Source organism: Oncorhynchus masou, chromosome 12, assembly GCF_036934945.1.
Source record: "Oncorhynchus masou masou isolate Uvic2021 chromosome 12, UVic_Omas_1.1, whole genome shotgun sequence".
NCBI classification, from domain to species: domain Eukaryota; kingdom Metazoa; phylum Chordata; class Actinopteri; order Salmoniformes; family Salmonidae; genus Oncorhynchus; species Oncorhynchus masou.
Window position 1 is genome coordinate 53,721,681 of NC_088223.1, and position 19,977 is coordinate 53,741,657.

At 42.4% G+C, this 19,977-nt stretch overlaps 1 long non-coding RNA gene and 1 pseudogene across 1 annotated transcript; both read left to right on the forward strand.

Moving 5' to 3' along the window:
- Window positions 1–549: 549 nt before the first annotated feature.
- On the forward strand, window positions 550–15,859 carry LOC135549361 (syntaxin-5-like; annotated as a pseudogene).
- LOC135550409 (uncharacterized) lies at window positions 7,970–10,404 on the forward strand. Its single transcript, XR_010457107.1, has 2 exons — window positions 7,970–8,070; window positions 8,306–10,404. It is a non-coding gene; the product is annotated as an uncharacterized LOC135550409 (long non-coding RNA).
- Window positions 15,860–19,977: the final 4,118 nt, after the last annotated feature.

Sequence of the window (19,977 nt, forward strand, 5' to 3'; positions counted from 1 at the left end):
TGGGAGGCACCAGGGTTTGGAAACACTGTTGTACACTGGTCTATAATGTATTGATTGTAACTCAAAACACAAAACATTCTTAAAGAAGAACATTAATTTTTATTTATTTGCTGAGTGTCTGTATATAGTTTTTCGGGTGGCTTTATCCTATCCTCAACAACACAAGTGAAATGGTCAACTTGTTGACAGCCTAGCTAGCAGCTACGGTCTCATTTCAGATGCAATGCTTCCTGGGACACTTTGATGTACTTGTCATCTTGGTTCTACAAGTCTTTTTGATGAAAACATTTAACACAATTCTTACTGGGGTCAGGTGAATCAAACCAAAATAAAATTGTATCGATCACATGCATCAAATACTACAGATGTTGACTTGAAGTACAGTGAAATGCTTACTCACATGCCCATTTATAACAGTGTAGAGTTACAAATGAAGACATATTTGCTAAATAAATAAGGAAATGATAACACAAAACAATGAGGCTATATACAAAGACTACCAGTACAGAGTCAATGTTCAGGGGTACAAGGAAGTTGCGGTAATACAGTATGGCTAGGGGTAAAAGTGAGTAGGCAGTCAGGATATATAATAAACAGTGGCACCAGCAGTGTGTGTGTTGGAGTCAGTTTAGTATGTGTGAGGGTTTGGGTAGAGTCTAGTGGGTGTGCATAGACCCATTGCAAAGAGAGTCAGGGCAAAGCAATTAAAATAAATAATAAAGGTGGTCAATGTAAATAGTCCCGGTAGCCATTTGATTAACTGTTCAGCAGCCTAATGGCTTGTGGGTAGAAGCTGTTCAGGAGCCTTTTGGTCACAGACTTGGCGCTCCAGTACCGCTTGCTGTGAGGTAGCAGATAGAACAGTCTATGACTTGGGTGGCTGGAGTCATTGACAATTTTTAGTCCCTTCCTCTGACCCTGCCTGTTATAGAGGTTCTGGATGGCAGGGAGTTCGGCCCGAGTGATGTACTGATGTCTGAAGTGGGACTCTGTGTTTTCTCCAAAAGGTGATGTATCTGAGCATCCATGAACACACGTCGTTGCCACGGTCCTAGGAACAGCCAGGAAGGGGTGTACCTAGGGCTTGCCCAGACCCAGTCACTGCTGATCCAGCCACAGGACCCACAACTCACAGCGCCTAGTCCACCTCCACCTGACCCATGATGGACAACATGTCTGGCAGGGACCGCACCAATGAGTTCCAGTTTGTCTGCAGGTCACTACAGGGGAGACAGGTGAGCAACATAGAAAGGCCATGTACAGTCGTGGCCAAAGGTTTTGAGAATGACACAAATATTAATTTTCACAAAGTTTGCTGTATCAGTGTCTTTAGATATTTTTGTCAGATGTTACTATTGAATACTGAAGTATAATTACAAGCATTTCATAAGTGTCAATGGCTTTTATTGACAATTACATGAAGTTGATGCAAAGAGTCAATATTTGCAGTGTTGACCCTTCTTTTTCAAGACCTCTTCAATGCGCCCTGGCATGCTGTCATTTAACTTCTGGGCCACATGATGGCAGCCCATTCTTGCATAATCAATGCTTGGAGTTTGTCAGAATTTGTGTGTTTTTGTTTGTCCATCCACCTCTTAAGGATTGACCACAAGTTCTCAATGGGATTACGGTCTGGGGAGTTTCCTGGCCATGGACCAAAAATATCGATGTTTTGTTCCCCTAGCCACTTCGTTATCACTTTTGCCTAATGACAAGGTGCTCCATGATGCTGTAAAAGACATTGTTCGTCACCAAACTGTTCCTGGATGGTTGGGATAAGTTGCTCTCGAAGGATGAGTTGGTACCATTCTTTATTCATGGCTGTATTCTTAGGCAAAATTGTGAGTGAGCCCACTTCCTTGGCTGAGAAGCAACCCCACACATGAATGGTCTCAGGATGCTTTACTGTTGGCATGACACAGGACTGATGGTAGCGCTCACCTTGTCTTCTCCGGACAAGCTTTTTTCCGGATGCCCCAAACAATCGGAAAAGGGATTCATCAGAGAAAATGACTTTACCCCAGTCCTCAGCAGTCCAATCCCTATACCTTTTGCAGACTATCAGTCTGTCCCTGATGTTATTCCTGGAGAGAAGTGGCTTCTTTGCTGCCCTTCTTGACACCAGGCCATCCTCCAAAAGTCTAAGCCTCACTGTGCATGCAGATGCACTCACACCTGCCTGCTGCCATTCATGAGCCAGCTCTGTACTGATGGTGCCCCGATCCCGCAGCTGAATCAACTTTAGGAGACAGTCCTGGTGCTTGCTGGACTTTCTTGGGTGCCCTGAATCAAATCAAATCAAATTTATTTATATAGCCCTTCGTATATCAGCTGATATCTCAAAGTGCTGTACAGAAACCCAGCCTAAAACCCCAAACTACAAGCAATGCAGGTGTAGAAGCACGGTGGCTAGGAAAAACTCCCTAGGAAGAAACCTAGAGAGGAACCAGGCTATGTGGGGTGGCCAGTCCTCTCCTGGCTGTGCCGGGTGGAGATTATAACAGAACATGGCCAAGATGTTCAAATCTTCATAAATGACCAGCATGGTCGAATAATAATAAGGCAGAACAGTTGAAACTGGTGCAGCAGCACGGTCAGGTGGACTGGGGACAGCAAGGAGTCATCATGTCAGGTAGTCCTGGGGCATGGTCCTAGGGCTCAGGTCCTCCGAGAGAGAGAAAGAAAGAGAGAAGGAGAGAATTAGAGAATGCACACTTAGATTTACACAGGACACCGAATAGGACAGGAGAAGTACTCCAGATATAACAAACTGACCCTAGCCCCCCGACACAAACTACTGCAGCATAAATACTGGAGGCTGAGACAGGAGGGGTCAGGAGACACTGTGGCCCCATCCGAGGACACCCCCAGACAGGGCCAAACAGGAAGGATATAACCCCACCCACTTTGCCAAAGCACAGCCCCGACACTACTAGAGGGATATCTTCAACCACCAACTTACCATCCTGAGACAAGGCTGAGTATAGCCCACAAAGGTCTCCGCCATGGCACAACCCAAGGGGGGGGGCGCCAACCCAGACAGGATGACCACATCAGTGAATCAACCCACTCAGGTGACGCACCCCTTCCAGGGACGGCATGAGAGAGCCCCAGTAAGCCAGTGATTCAGCCCCTGTAATAGGGTTAGAGGCAGAGAATCCCAGTGGAAAGAGGGGAACCGGCCAGGCAGAGACAGCAAGGGCGGTTCGTTGCTCCAGAGCCTTTCCGTTCACCTTCCCACTCCTGGGCCATACTACACTCAATCATATGACCCACTGAAGAGATGAGTCTTCAGTAAAGACTTAAAGGTTGAGACCGAGTTTGCGTCTCTGACATGGGTAGGCAGACCGTTCCATAAAAATAGAGCTCTATAGGAGAAAGCCCTGCCTCCAGCTGTTTGCTTAGAAATTCTAGGGACAATTAGGAGGCCTGCGTCTTGTGACCATAGCGTACGTGTAGGTATGTACGGCAGGACCAAATCAGAGAGATAGGTAGGAGCAAGCCCATGTAATGCTTTGTAGGTTAGCAGTAAAACCTTGAAATCAGCCCTTGCTTTGGCAGGAAGCCAGTGTAGGGAGGCTAGCACTGGAGTAATATGATCAAATTTTTTGGTTCTAGTCAGGATTCTAGCAGCCGTATTTAGCACTAACTGAAGTTTATTTAGTGCTTTATCCGGGTAGCCGGAAAGTAGAGCATTGCAGTAGTCTAACCTAGAAGTGACAAAAGCATGGATTAATTTTTCTGCATCATTTTTGGACAGAAAGTCTCTGATTTTTGCAATGTTACGTAGATGGAAAAAAGCTGTCCTTGAAATGGTCTTGATATGTTCTTCAAAAGAGAGATCAGGGTCCAGAGTAACGCCGAGGTCCTTCACAGTTTTATTTGAGACGACTGTACAACCATTAAGATTAATTGTCAGATTCAACAGAAGTTCTCTTTGTTTCTTGGGACCTAGAACAAGCATACTGAAGCCTTCCCATCAATTGAACCGCTCTCCTTGAAGTTCTTGATGATCTGATAAATGGTTGATTTAGGTGCAATCTTACTGGCAGCAATATCCTTGCCTGTGAAGCCCTTTTTATGCAAAGCAATGATGACGGCACGTGTTTCCTTGCAGGTAACCATGGTTGACAGAGGAAGAACAATGATTCTAAGCACCACCCTCCTTTAGAAGCATCCAGTCTGTTATTCAAACTCAATCAGCATGACCAAGTGATCTCCAGCCTTGTCCTCGTGAACACTCACACCTGTGTTAACGAGAGAATCACTGACATGATGTCAGCTGGTCCTTTTGTGGCAGGACTGAAATGCAGTGGAAATGTTTTTCGGGATTCAGTTCATTTGCATGGATCAAAGAGACAACAGTGACATTGCAAACTGTGTTATAAACACTAATTCATTATGAGAACAGACATTTTTGCAATTCAAATAATGTATGTGATTAGTGTCCATAATATGGTAAAGCTTATGTAACTTACATATTCTTATCTTTCCTAGTTGCCAAAAGGAAATCCCTCTTTGATAACAAAGCTGTGGAGATTGAGGAGTTAACCTACATCGTTAAACAGGTGAGGAGAGACATAGGCCTCTATTAGATTCCGTCATTTTGCAATGTTATGCTACAGTGTTTATACAGTGCATTCAAAAAGTATTCAGACCCCTTCCCTTTTTCCACATTTTGTTACGTTACAGCCTTATTCTAAAATGTATTTAATTGTTTTTTTCCCCCTCATCAATCTACACACGATACCCCATAATGACAATGCAAAAACAGGTTGACATTTTTGCAAATGTATTATAAATTTAAAAAACGTTCTTACATTTACATAAGTATTAAGACCCTTTACTCAGTACTTTGTTGAAGCACCTTTGACAGTGATTACATCCTCGAGTCTTCTTGGGTATGACGCTACAAGCTTGGCACACCTGTATTTGGAGAGTTTCTCTCATTCTTCTCTGCAGATCCTCTCAAGCTCTCAGGTTTGATGGGGAGTGTCGCTGCACAGCTATTTTCAGGTCTCTCCAGAGATGTTCGATTGGGTTCAAGTCCGGGCTCTGGCTGGACCACTCAAGGACATTTAGAGACTTGTCCCGAATCCACTCGTGTTTTGTCTTGGGTGTGTGCTTAGGGTCGTCATCCTGTTGCGAGGTGAAACTTCGCCCCCAGTCTGAGGTTCTGAGTGCTTTGGAGCAGGTTTTCATCAAGGATGTCTCTGTACTTTGCTCCGTTCATCTTTCCCATCAATCCTGACTAGTCTGCCAGTTCCTGCTGTTGACAAACATCCCCACAGCATGATGCTGCCACCACCATGCTTCACGGTAGGGATGGTGCCAGGTTTCCTCCAGACGTGACGCTTGGCATTCATGCCAAAGAGTTCAATCTTGGTTTCATCAGAGAATCTTGTTTCTCATGGTCTGAGAGTCCTTTAGGTGCCTTTTGGCACACTCCAAGCTGGCTGTCATGTGTTTTACTGAGGAGTGACTTCTGTCTGGCCACTCTACCATAAAGGCCTGATTGGTGGAGAGCTGCAGAGATGGTTGTCCTTCTGGCTCTCCCTTCTCCACAGAGGAACTCTGGAGCTCTGTCAGAGTGACCATCGGGTTCTTGGTCACCTCCCTGACCAAGGCCTTTCCCCCACAATTGTTCAGTTTCGCCGGGCTATAGGAAGAGTCTTGGTGATTCCAAACTTCTTCCATTTAATAATGATGGAGTCCACTGTGTTCTTGGGTACCTTCAATGCTGCAGACATGATTTGGTACTCTTCCCCAGATCTGTGCCTCGACACAATCCTGTCTCGAAGCTCTATGGACAATTCCTTCGACCTCACGGCTTGGTTTTTGCTCTGACATGCACTGTAAACTGTGAGACCTTATATAGACAGGTTTGTGCCTTTCCAAATCTTGTCCAATCAATTGAATTTACCACATGTGGACTCCAATCAAGTTGTATAAACATCTCAAGGATGGAAACAGAATGCACCTGATCTCAATTTCGAGCCTCATTAGTAAAGGTACTGAATACTTGTGTAAATAAGGTGTTTCTGTTTTTATTTTCAATAGATTTGGTTACATTTCTAAAAACCTATTTTCGCTTTTTCATTATTAGGTATTGTGTGTAGATTGATGAGGATCTTTTTAACATTTAATCCATTTTAGAATAAGGCTGTAACGTAACAAAATGTAGAAAAAATCAATGGGTCTGAATACTTTCCGAAGGCACTGTATTTACAGAATGCTATTCACGCACACTTTATTAGATGCCTTTTGAGATGTAAAAGTAAACCGTCTATTTTTGTCTTCTTTGTACAGGACATAAATAGTTTGAATAAACATGGCACAGCTGCAGGGCCTTGTGCGCTCCAGACAAAGTCAGAATGGCAAACATCTACAGACACATTCCAACACCATCGTTGTCTCCCTCCAGGTAACTTCCACGCTCTGGCAATCTGATAGGCCACTGGTTTTATCCAATGTAGACTTTTACATGTTGCTTTCATTTTATAACAGCCTTTTTCTGTTCTAGTCAAAACTGGCATCAATGTCAAACGACTTTGTCCGTGCTGGAAGTCAGGACTGAGGTAAGGCATGGTGACACACACCTCTTTTCACAGTAAATCTTTTGACCAGACTAATTTAATTTTTTTGTTCCATTTACAGTGGGGTATGAAATGATTTACACCCTTGAGAAAGTTCAGCGAAAATGACTGTATAAAATACTGAGCTACAGGTAATTGCCAAAATAAAGGAAACACATAGGTGTTAAGTTAATTAAGCAATTAACATCCCATCATGCTTAGGGTTGTGTATAATAATGCTGGACAGGCCATTATTTTGACTACTATGGCTATGCCCCCATAGAATGAAAATGACCCATCCACAGGGCATGAGTGGTCACTGAATGGTTTGCCGAGCATGAAAACAATGTACACCATATTCCGTAGTCTTCTCAGTAGCCAGGTCTCAACCCAATTAAACACTTGTGGGAGATTCTGGTACAATGCCTGAGACAGCATTTTACAACACAATCACAAAACACCAAATTATGGAATTTATGGCGCTTCCCTCCCATAGAGTTCGAGATACTTGTAGAATTTATGCCTGAGTGCATGGAGCTGTTCTGGCTCGAGGTGGCCCAACACCCTATTAAGACACTATGTTGGAGTTTAGTTTAGTTTTTTTACCTGTATTTTGTATGCAAAAAAAAATAAGGGAAAATATATTATTTTAAACTAATACAATTGCTTACAGAAAGAAGTAATCATTTTTATCTCAAAAAGGAAGGGGTCAAAATGATTGACACCCCAGTTTTCAATACCTCACCTTGCGAAGATAATGGCACTGATACTTTTTCTTAAATGTTTTTATGATATTGGAGAACACATTGGGAGGGATCTTAGACCATTCCTACATACCACAATCTGTCCAGATCCTTGATCTCTTTTGTCTGTACTTATGGACTGCCCTCTTCAGTTCAAACCACTTAAACGCCAAACCCACCACTGGTGTACATGGCCAAAGAGCTCCATTTTCATGTCATCTAACAACGCCTGGAGTTTGCTAAACGGCACTGGCACATGGATTGGAACCGGTGCTTTGGTCATATGACATGAAAATAAAGCTCTTTGCCCACGTACACAAGTGGTGGTTTTGCCGTTGAAATGAAAACCCCTACCTTTTTGAGGAAACACATTAGTTGTTAAACAGCTTGCTGTTTTATCAAGGATGTCAATACTTTTGGACCCCACAGTATATTTGTTGGTTCATAAACGGTTTAAACATTGATTTTCTTCTCACCCCCACACTCTTTTCCCTTTGTAGAACCTCAAAGAGCAGAAAGCTAGAAGAGATCAGTTTTCTCAAGCTCCAGCATCCTCCTCCCATCTCCACGCCAGCAACTTCAGTGAGGGAAAACTCATATCAGCTCTAATGTACAAAACAACAGGAAACAGTACAGCCTGACTTACTACTCTCTCTTGTAGGTAACTTATTGTTAATGCAGGACGACTGTAAAAAGACAGGTGAGGTCTCTGTAGATATGGAATTCCGCGCCAGTCAACAGCTGCAGCTCAGGTATTACCGGTATTACCTCAGCTCCTCTTGACTATGTGGCGTTAAAGGGATGGTGACAATAATAACAATTACATTTAAAGCTTGACACACTGTCCACTTTAAATGCAAACGCTTTTATGGACTTGTTTCTGGATTCATGTGTAAATCAATAATACTGGTTGTTGCTAAATAATTGGCATTCATGCTAAGTGGTCTAACTCTTGTGGCGTGTGTTGTACACGACTCGTACATCCAGAGGTGCGCAGACACCATGCAGAACATAGAGAGCACCATCGTAGAGCTGGGCTCTATTCCAGCAGCTGGCCCACATGGTGAAGGAGCAGGAAGAGACTGTGCAGAGGTGAGGGAGAAATGGAAAGATAGACAGAGATTATCAAGCTGCTGGTAGAGATGCTTTGTCCCTGATATGACATAGTTGTTCCAGTGTTTTGTTGATTACATATCTTAACTGTGATCAGACGGGGCGTGCAGTGGTAAGCAGGCTAGTGGAACCACTGACACTCATTGTCCTCCCCTTTTCCCATCCTCTTTCCTGCAGAATTGATGCCCACATGAAGGTCAGCCAGCTCAACGTAGATATGGCCCATTCAGAGATCCTCGTGTACTTTCAGTCTGTCTCATCCAACCGCTGGCTCATGGTCAAAATCTTCCTCATCCTCATAGTATTCTTCATCGTCTTTGTGGTCTTCTTTGCCTGAGGACCAGGAGGCACTTGGCGAAGAATGATAGGAAGGAGGATGAGAAAGGGAGGAATTGTGCTGGAGGAGAGTAGAGTGGGGAGGAAATAGAGAGGATGTGTGGGGAACAGAGGAGTAGCTGGATGGGTGTTGTGTTCCCTCTTTGTTTCTCCTTTGTTTTTCAGACTTTCTCTTGTGATTTAAAGAAAAGACCACTACTAACAAACAATTCTATATGTGTCAGGATGCAGTTGTGTTAATAATAGCTGTATGGGAGGTAGAAAGGAGATTAAAAATATTATTATCCTCCATTGTATGGAGTAAATAGATGATGATGGCAGGATAGAAGATTATTGCAGTTGGATTAAAACTTTCTTTTTGTTTTCAAATCAAAATAAACATTTAATTTTTATTTCACCTTTATTTAACCAGGTAGACCAGTTGAGAACACGTTCTCATTTACAACTGCGACCTGGCCAAGATAAAGCAAAGCAGTGCGACAAAAACAACAACACGGAGTTACACATAAAGAAATGTACAGTCAATAACACAATAGATAAATATATGTACAGTGTGTGCAAATGTAGAAGAGTAGGGAGGTAAGGCCATAGAGGCGAAATAATTACAATTTAGCATTAACTCTGAAGTGATAGATGTGCAGATGATGATGTGCAAGTTGAGATTCTGGGGTGCAAAAGAGGAAGAGGATAAATAACAATATGGGGATGAGGTAGTTGGGTGTGCTATTTACAGATTGGCTGTGTACAGGTACAGTGATCGGTAAGCTGCTCTGACAGCTGATGCTTAAAGTTAGAGAGGGAGATTCTTTAAAAAAACACACAAAAAATGTTTTGTACGGTGACCTCGGTCATTTGGCTGACCAATAACGTCATCCAAAATTCCATGACCGTTGCAGCTCTACCGGTTATTTAAAGTATGTTAAATCATGGTCTGCACATAACACCTGATGAGTGATGTTTTACAGACCGTGTTCTCTCCCCCCCCCCCCCTCCCCCAGCACATCTCTTAAAGAGAAAAAAATACATTATTTATAGATAATGTAAACAAACTATCACATGAACGTTTTTAAATCTTGGTTGTATCTGTGCTCCCGAGGTATCTGTCAAATTAAATTAATTGTTGAAATTCTCATTTGTTATGTCTCCAGAGCAGAGGTTGCTGGTGCGAGGAGCTATAGGAGGACGGGCTCATTGTAATGGAATAGGAAAAAATGGAACAGTATCAAACATATGGAAACCATATTCCTTTCCAGACATTACAATGAGCCGTCCTCCTGTAGCCTCCCACCAGCCTGCACTGCTCTAGAGTCCTTTTTGTTCAAGGCAATGACTCAGAAAGACACTGGGGAAAAAATATTCTAATATACAAACTCATCTGCTTAGCTCAAATTCTGGAGCCAAGAAATATTGTAATGGAAATTTTCTGGATTTTTCCCACCCAATGTATTTAGCCTGCACTCATTGTACCACTATTCAGTTACTGATTTACCCATTTGCTCTGTCTTTGGACATCTTGGAGGAAGTATTGTAGATCATGGCAAATGTTATTGATGCCCCTCAGTTCTGTATTTTGTCTGATGCCTTTGTTGCAAATAATAAGTAATGTAAAAGTGAAAATAAAAAGTAACTATTTTAAAGTAGTTTTTTTCATTGTCAATGGTAACTGCCAAAATAATGGAAACACTTGATTAAATGATGGATACAAAGTATTTTGAAAGCAGGTGTTTCCAGACAGGTTTGGTTCCTGAGTTAATTAAGCAGTTAACATCTCATGCTTAGGGTCATGTATAACAATGCTGGGCAGGTCATTATTCTGGCTACTATGGCTATGACCCATAGGATAACAATACCTCCATCCACAGGGCACAAGTGGTCACTGAATTGTTTGATGAGCATAAAAACTATGTAAGCCATATGCCATGGCCATCTAAGTCACCAGATCTCAACCCAATTGAACACTTATGGGAGATTCTGGAGCAGTGCCTGAGACAGCGTTTTCTGACACCATCAACAAAGACACAAAATTATGGAATTTCTCAAGGAAAAATGGTGTCACATCCCTCCAATAAAGTTCCAGACATTTGAATCCATGCCAAGGTGCAAGAGGAGCAAGGGAAGCGCTACTAAGGTACACAGTAGTACATTTTGGTAGACAGAAGGTGCTCTTTGGTGAAAGGGGTGAATTGGTCATCAAAAAGTAAGGAGGACCAAGGCACTCTTCATATAATTAATTCAAATGCCTTTATTTGTATGGCATGTTCAATAGAAACAAAGTTTTAAAATCCGACGCGTTTCGGCTGCATGGCCGTCGTCAGGGTGTGCCAAAGTGTATTGAAGCTGTTCTGGCTCGTTGTGGCCCAACACCCTATTAAGACACTTTATGTTGGTGTTTCCTTTATTTTGGCAGTAGGTTTAGCGTTATCAGGTTTATGGTTAATTCTAAATTAGTCAGAAACAGTTTGTTTGCATCCTTTGGAAGCTGAATAGTTTATTTACATTTCTGAATTGTTTACATATGCATCTATTTTAGAATAATAAAATCTTCCATTAGGAAACAGAATATGTAACTGTTGTATATTGGCACTATTATAAGTTGAGTGAAATTTGTCTTGTAGCTCTGATAATGAGGTTTGCTCCCAGTTTGACTTCTTGTCTTCTCCTGTTATTTCTCCATCTGTCCCTCCCTAGCTTTTGCCCATCTCCACAGGACATATCTCAGGCCAGCCTGGTCTCATAAACTAGACGTAACATAGTAAATGTAAACCTCGGGAAACTCAAATTAGTATGATATGTTTGGTATGGTTAAAAAATAAACTAAAATAGTGTTTTTGGTAGGGCATATAACGCGAAGATCTAGCAAATGAAAGGTTCGTGTTCGAATCCCATCACGGACAACTTTAGCATTTTAGTTCATTACCAACTTTGCAACTTACCTCTTTTTTTTAGCTACTTTGCAACTACAGTACATAGCATGTTAGCTAACCCTTCCATAACATTAACCCTTTTACCATACTCCTAACCTTAAATCCTAACCCCAAGCCTAGCTAACCGTAGCCACCCAGCTAATGTTAACCACAACAAATTGGAATTCGTAAGATATCATACGTTCTGAAAATTGTACGAACATATTGTACGAATTGCAATTCTTAACATATCATGCAAAATGTAATTCGTAACAAATCATACAAAATGGATGATGGACATCCACAAATTAATACATACCAATACGAAACATAACATACTAATTGGAGGGAACCAGATTTACCTTTACTATGTTATATCTACCCCTGAGTCCAGGTTTCTCAGGCATGCTCCTAGACCTCCTGTTGACCTCTATGGCTGCCTCTTCTCTCTCCTCCTCATCTTTGGACCACCCTTCCTGTCCTGTGTTCCCCTGGCCTGCTGTCCTGCTCCACATGGGGTTGATGCAGGTCTGGAAGGTGATGGAAGAGAGGACCTGCTGCGTTTCAGACTTCAGCGGGCGGCCCCTAACTCTCATGTCCTTGTCTCCCTCTGCCTTGTCCAGGCAGTCACACAGCACTAAGTGAAAGATACGAGACACCTCGCCCACCTTCGGCTCCAACTCTGTCACCAGCTTCCTTGTCCTAGACATGACAAAGATTATGTATGGAGAAAAAGAGAGAGAATGGTGAGTTTGATAGTTCATGACTGTGATAACTTGAACTGACATTGTCTGTCAGGACTGTTTAGAACCTCCTGCTACCTCAGTTTGACAGGGCCACACTTGCAGGAAGGGATTTTGGCACAAACATCCTGGAGCTCCATTAGTTCCCCAGGGGTGAGAGTGTATGGGCGCATTCGAGCGGATCAGTATTGTCAAGTCGGTGACCATCATTGGTGACCATCGCCTTTCAGTGTGTTGCATTATGGGTAGAACATTTGTCCGACTTGAGACTGCATGTCGACTAATTTTACAAAACTCATGTGATCAAAGGTCACGCTGCAGTTGCTTCTCACCAACTGCACCATGCAGCCATCACCTGCATTGTGGGAGGCACTGTATGTCGACCAATCATTAGTGGGGGTTTTAGCCCACGCAAACATGGACAAAGACATTTGAAACAGGAACCAACTTTGCTGTGATTCTGAAGCTACAGGGGATACAAATGAAGGTGATATTTGGGATCACTCTCTATTAACCAATTAATTATACACACATGTTTTCAGTTAGGAAGTGTATCATATGGGGGTATAAAGAGTTTATTTCGACATTTATAAAGAAAAACTTTTATAAGCAATCACGACTGCCATGTTTATATGAGCCTTGTTGTTGGAAAACCACTACAGTGTCAATTAAAGTGAGAGTTCTTATCTTAAAAATATCCAATGAATATAATACATAATGAATAATTAGGAATCTAATAATAACAATGAAAGATCCAATGGGAGACAATGTACATTATTTTGCCCTGTAATAGTTCTGTGCCAAGTGAGTAGAAAGGCGGATGTCTAAATTCTAATCTGCTATTAATTATTAATAATATTAATGTGTCAGACCCTTATTGATTGGACCAGCATTTCCCCAGCCAGTGACAGGTTAACGTGCCTTGATTTAGATTGGGAATAAATGCTGCCATCTGAGCAGAATCACAGTCGCTATCTCCAGTCTATTTATTAGGGGGATTTTAGAGTAGAAAGAATTAATATTAAAGTAGCCAAAACAGTCGATGCATATGGTTAAAGCCAGATGATTACTACATAGGCTCTGACTGCTGTCACTACCAAACAATATATCCTCCTGAGTATTACATCTCTCATATGGGGATGCACTCCTTTCTGTGACTACTTTAATCCAATTACGGTTTTACAGAAATAATTACTGTGAATAAAAATGCTTAGTATTGTAATTACCTAAGTAAGTAATACATGAAAGAATGTCCAGAACAGAGGATTGAGTTCTCGAAATTAAACTGTTTCTCACACAGGCTACTGATTTCCAACGCTCACTTTTACAGGACGTAGAGAGGCAGAACAATAAACAGCATGGTCATATTACAGAAGCTACTGTGCCCAGCCCCCCGCGCCTCCACCAATCACACCAGACATTCCTTTGATTGCCAGACAGCAGGTTGACTGGCATGCTGGACCCCGTGAAACCTTGATTGACTGGTAAATGTGCACTGATAACAACAGAACTCAGTTCAGCCACAATTCCATTAGACCATGCACTGAACACTGGACTGATTGGAGTAGTTTGAGAAAAAACATTCTGAAATGTAGTTGATACTGAATAGATGTTTGCCATTGGCAAGCTTCAGTTGATAGAAATGGTGAAATGAAGTCTGAGTTTATAATTGTAACCACATTATCACAGGCTACTTCATTAACAAAGTCTACCAACCAACGTTGCAGTTACTCTGTTGTTCCTTTTTTACTAAGCTGCCTTTAAATAATATGAAAGATTTTTATAACTAAACCAAGATAGACCACAGCCTGTAGTTTAAAATAGGAACACATGATCCATAGTGGGCAGAACAATCAAGGAGGTGGGCAGAGCCAAGCACGAACTAGCGAGATCCTATTGGTGCCTTCTAGAAACAATTTGCATATTTCTGTTGGGGAACGCCTGCTCTGTGATGTGTGCATGTGCAAAAACTCAATCTGCCTTTGCATGCCTTCTAAACAAGGCAATTTTTAAAAACTTTGGCAAAGGGTAAAGTCTACAAAACTTTGTCCACTCTATTCGTAACAAATTCTAGTTTTGGGAACAGAAATTTAAATTGAGATTAAATGTTTAATCGATGAGTAAATTAGCAGAAAGTTGGCCAAGATACATCTCATTCCATCTTCTCTCCCCCTACTTCTCATTCCCTTATCACTGCCGGCCACTGGGCTTCCTCTCAGTACAATATTTGGTAATGAGCCGAAACACCAAGCGGATGCTTCACCTTTATACATCCGGTGAAATTTTTGTCTCATTGTTCTATCTGTGGTAATATTTCACTTCTGGTTTTCAGTGTGGCAAGCTCATCATTGACCAAATGGGACAAAATTGCAGACGTTTGCAAACAAATCAATTTCCAGACCCAGAAGTCCATGCATCATCATAAATGGGATAAAGGAGGATTAGATGCAAAAATGCCCTAATTGAAAACTGCTCATAATGGAAGTCAAGTCATCATCCACCTCATCTTTACTTCTCTTATAGCCCCTCCCTTTTCTCCCATCACCACCACCCACTCTCTCCTTTTCACATGTAATTGCTGGTTTTTCACTCCATCTATTGCCCATCCCTTGTAAATCTGCCCCTCTCTCTCTGAACTCTCTCTGCTTTGTCTCGCTTCTCTTTGTTTAGGTAAACATCTTGCAGAGACAGAGAATACTAAGATACCAACTAGGAGAAGAGTAACTGGGAATCTGAGTACTGCAGTCATCTATGAGGGAACAGAAGGAAGGACTCTTACATTTTCTTATATTGTCCTTGTAAAAATGATAAGATAAGTTGCGATGGTCTTGATGACATTACAACAACCGTGTTTGACAGTATTGACATGATATTTCTTCAGGTTTTCTATTTTTTATAAAATGGTTTTCTCTTCCAATTCAGTTCTGATTTTCATGCTGATCTCTTGAAATTAATCAGTGGCTGTTTCAAATCCAACAGATTGAACTGAAATCTTTGACCCTTGATATTCTGTCAGAAATACATCGCTATTTTACCCCATCAAATATCTAGAGTTTAATACAGAGTAGGGTGTTTTGATTGGGTGGTCAACTGGCCACTGATTGGCTCAAGGCATACCACTGCACTTTTATTTCCCTTATTCCCTCTTCTGTACTTTTATATTCAAATGTCCAGTCTCCACTCAGACCAGATACTCTGATTGTTGTCAGCGGTATATGGATTATTGTATATATCTTTTATGTTTACTTCAAGATTGGCAGTATATGCATTATATCTCCTCTATGCCTCTGTCTGTGCTTGGCCCTGATTTACAGGCTCCCAGCCCTCTGAGTAATAAGACTCCTGTTTCATAGCAGTTGGACTCAGTTCAGTTTTTTGGTGAGGGATCTGCAAGCTCTCACAGATTGAATTGACGAAGCTAAATGTGCATTAAAGTTACTTTGGTGGGTATTTGTACTGTAACTAATCAAATTCTCATTGTCTGCCAGTGTACCATACCAGCAGTACAGTATAGAACAAAGTGCTTCTCAAGATTGGTATAACTTCCAACATTTTCTTGATAAAAGGTCTTACCATTTGCATGCAAGCATTATATTTGTGCTTATTCTGCTTAAAACTGAGTTGCATTTTAACATAGCTAACATTGATGACTACAGTATATGCAGTGACAAAGGGAGAGACCGCCCTGGCAAGATGATCTGGCCCGTGAGAGAGAGAGGGAGAAAGTTTGTTTTGCTGTCAAAGCCTTGTTAAACTGAGTAAGCGACTAATATATTTCATACTGACTGACAATGATGACAATGGGCCCAGAGTTAATAACATGGAGGTACATCAGTTAATTGCAAATGTTACTTTTTAATCTTAGAGACTCCTCTGACAACCAGGGACACTCTAGGGGACACGGTCCACAGTCTCTGAAGGTGGTGTCTCATGCTTCATCCAGGTTTCAACAAAGTGGCATTTTTGGTTAGTGAGACCTAGCTAAGAGTCTATTAGAGAATGTAGGATTTGAATCCTATGAGAACACAGTACAGAATTCTCCTCCCCTCAAAAGATTTATACAAATTCAATGCTTATACACATCATTACTAACATTTATTTTATTTTATTCAATCATCAGGTCACTGACATTGAGAGATCTAACACACTTGCTTTGGCAATGTTAACACGCCAATAAAGCCCCATTTTGAGAGAGAGAGAGACCTTTTTTTCTCGCAAAAACTTATACAGGATAATAACCTCATTAAAACCTTCAATCCAATATCAAAATTCCATACCTGAAACCTTGATTTGGGACTAAATTACCTGAATAGACTATTACTACCAAGGACTATCAAGGAAAAACTTCTAACAAGCCAAAAACCTGCAGAGGCAACTCACAGGAACCTGTAAATACCATCCAACACAAAACTGAGTGAGTAATATTCTGAAGCTACTTATGAAGCCAAAAATTTAAATACAATTGTAGGTAATTTTGTTATATAAAGCTAAGTAAATAAGTATACTAAGCTACCAAGCTGCTAGGACAGAACAGACCTGGTGGCACCTTCAATTATTACTGATGTGTGAAAACTCTTGTGCCCAACAATGGCACGAGAGTTTCACAGCCTCCACCCCCACCCAAATGCAGAGGTCTTTGAAGCCCCAGTGGCGTATCCCTGTCCAGAGTCCATTACAATACAGTTGATTAAAAATAACCCTGCAAGGAATAAGTACAAAAAATGTTTATCAAGGACAATCCAGAGACACCATTTGCTGACTGCAACAAAGAGGGGGATGTAAACAACTTCATTTTCCACACAGACTGTCCCAGTGCTATAAGAGCATACTACTCCTATGTCAATAGAGAGGGTATTGGCATAGGGTGGAAACTCAGAATAATAGACATTGGGGACATTGAAACAACCTCTGTCAACCTCTACAAGTCTGGGACAGTAATGGTGCAGGGCATCCTCATGCAGTTCCAGCAGGACTTTTACGGGATAAAGAGAGAGAACCGCAGGAAAAGCTCTCTCTGTGACTACTCCCCCATCCTGAGTGAGTCTGATCACAACTTTTCAAACTGTCCTGCACTGAACACACCCAGGTCCACAACCGCACTGCTCCTCCATCATTGAGAGGGATCAATTCACAGAGCTAGAGGGAGACATGTTGGAGCTCAGAGAGCTAGTCCACACAATCAAGAACAAACCCACAAAACAGACCAGCACAACAACCCCCCAACAAGACCCAGAAAGCTGAAAGGGGAGATGGACGGCTGACTGAGAGAGCTGGCTGCTCTACGGACTGAGGGGAGATAACTTAGAGAGGCACACGTGGCACTGAAGGACGAGGTCAGAAAGCTGAGGTGTGACAGAGAGCAGGACACTCCCCGAGACAAGCCAGCAGAACAGCCCACCTCAGATCCAGACCCAGTCCACAACTTCAACACCCCAATGGGGCAGACAACATAGGACCCTCCAACCAAACAGACCCCACCCCCTCCTAACAGCCCTCCTGTCAGCGCCCCACCGATAGCCCTCTTGACAACCACCCACACATCTTTTTCTAATCCAAGATGGCGTAGCAGTTCAGACGTCTTTGTCTTGTCATGTCCCATGTATATATATATATATATATATATATATATATATATATATATATATATATTTTCCTTCGTATATATTTTTTATATTTTTAAGCCCAGTTTCAACAAACACTCCTGCAACCCGCCTCACCCAATGTTGTATGGATCTGCTATTTTCTGTACTTTAGAACCGGAACCCCCAACAGAAGCTAGCCAGCTAACTAGTTACTAGCTAGTAGTCAGTTAGCCACTGCTAGCGGTCATCAGCTAACCTTAGCCCGGTCAACTCCTGCCAGTCTGCACAGTGCGATTCAACCCAGCGCATACCGGACTGCTTTTTCTCCACATGTCTAGTTTCCGACCATAAGCTCTGAACCTTTTCACCTGGATCATCACAGCTAGCTAGCTGCTATCTGAGTGGCTACCCCCTGGCTAACGTCTCTGTTCCGAAGCAAGCACCAGTGAGCCTGGAACTGCCCATCTCCTGGCTAGCTGAAGAGGTCCATCAGCCACTCCTTGGGCTACAATACATATTTTGCCAAATGGCCTGGAGCCCTTTTGCTGCCGACACGGAGCCCCACCGAATCCATCACGACTGGTCTACCGACGTAATCCACCCAAGGGGTTTCAACAGCCTTCTCCGTCGCGACGTCCCCTGAAGGCCCATCCACTAGCCTGCTGGCCACGGCCCGCTAGCTGTCTAGAGCATATCGGACTGTTAGCTGAAGAGGACCATCAGCCAATTTCTTGGGCTACAATACCTATTTTGCCAAATGGCCTGGACCCTTTTACTGCCTACATGGAGCCCTGCCGATGCAACACGACTGGTCTGCTGACATAACCGTCCGAGGAGGATACAACAGACTTCTTCCGTTGCGACGTCCCCCAAGGCCCTTCTGCTATCCTGCTAGCCCCGGCCCGCTAGCTGTCTGAATCGCCGTGTCTCCAGCTCGCCTAGCTATCCACTGGTCCCTATGATTACTCGGCTACGCATGCCTCTCCCTAATGTCAATATGTCTTGTCCATTGCTGTTTTGGTTAGTGATTACTGTCTTATTTCACTGTAGAGCCTCCAGCCCTGCTCAATATGCATTAGCTAGCACTTTTGTTTCACCTCCCACACATGCGGTGACCACACCTGGTCTAAATGATGTCTCTAGAGACAAAACCTAGGTTAATCTCCACTGTATTCACATCCTACCATACCCTTGTTTGCACATTATGCCTTGAATCTATTCTTCCGCACCCAGAAATCTGCTCCTTTTACTCTCTGTTCAGAATGCACTCGGCGACCAGTATAGCCTTTAGCCGTACCCTTATCCTACTCCCTTATTAACTCCCTAAGTTTGTTTTACTCACCGCTTTAGCACACTCTGCCAACCCATATGTCCTAGCTGTGTCTGAATCCTGGCTTAAGAAGGCCACCAAAAATCCTGAAATTTCCATCCCTAACTATAACATTTTCCGACAACATAGAACTGCCAAAGGAGGCGGAGTTGCAATCTACTGCAGAGAGAGCCTGCAGAGTTCTGTCATACTATTCAGGTCTGTGCCCAAATAATTTGAGCTTCTACTTCTAAAAATCCACCTTTCCAGTGTTGGAATCGGCTTAACTTTGAACATTGAGATATGAAATAAATGATAGAGACAAGGCCTTGAAAAGAAAGAGTTTGTAAAAAGCAAGGAGGCTTTGGAATGTGTTTGATGGAGGAGAGTAGAGCGATGTGTTAATATAGGGAAGACAGATGGATATCTGTGGATTAGGGGGTGAGGGGTGAGGTCAGTTCCCCTTAAGGGAGTAATCAGGGTTGGTATCTGGTTACCTCCTTTCCTGTGGAGCCATACACTGTAAGGAGGAGGAGTGTCTTAAGTAGGATGCATATAAACTGTGATGTCTGAAATGTTTTTGCTGTCTGATTTCAGCTGTACAGAAGCCATAAAGCCAGGAACAATAAACTTGGTTAAAGCTTCTCTAGTGTCCATGGGTTATTTACTCTGA